This window comes from Montipora capricornis, chromosome 6 (assembly GCF_036669925.1).
Source record: "Montipora capricornis isolate CH-2021 chromosome 6, ASM3666992v2, whole genome shotgun sequence".
Lineage (NCBI taxonomy): Eukaryota > Metazoa > Cnidaria > Anthozoa > Scleractinia > Acroporidae > Montipora > Montipora capricornis.
This window is the reverse complement of record NC_090888.1, coordinates 57,886,309-57,886,842: the sequence shown is the minus strand read 5'-3', so window position 1 is coordinate 57,886,842 and position 534 is coordinate 57,886,309.

The window sequence follows — 534 nt, the reverse complement described above, 5'->3', positions numbered from 1 at the left end:
TAAAACAATTAGTCGCCTCAAGCTCAGTGAATATTGGGGAGTATTTACCTAGACTACGTCTCGTACGTTCTCGGTAATTACATTTGTTTATTGAAAATTCTCTGCGCTGATTGGTTGCACTTGAAGTGATTATTACGGGGTAATCACCTAAGCGATTTCGTCAAAATGGCCGCAAGACGTTTTGTTGAGTTGACAGACGAAGAAATTAATTATTTTAAAGAAAATGTTTACCGCAAAGCAACTCACACGGACAGATATTTAGACTTTTCTTCTCATCATGACAAACGCCACAAGATCAGCACAGCTGAGACCCTCCTACACCGCGCAATTAAACTCCCAAGTACACCGCAAGGGAAAAACACGTCATTGATGCTCTACGAGCCAACAACTATCCCTCCTATGTTATTTCCAATATCTTAAAGCGGAAATTTTCCAAACCACCCACACATGCCATCCCTTCGCCTAAAGAATTGGTCTGCATGTTTTTTAATTGGGTTGCGCCTCAAAAGAACCCTAATGGTTTTGCTGTCATTC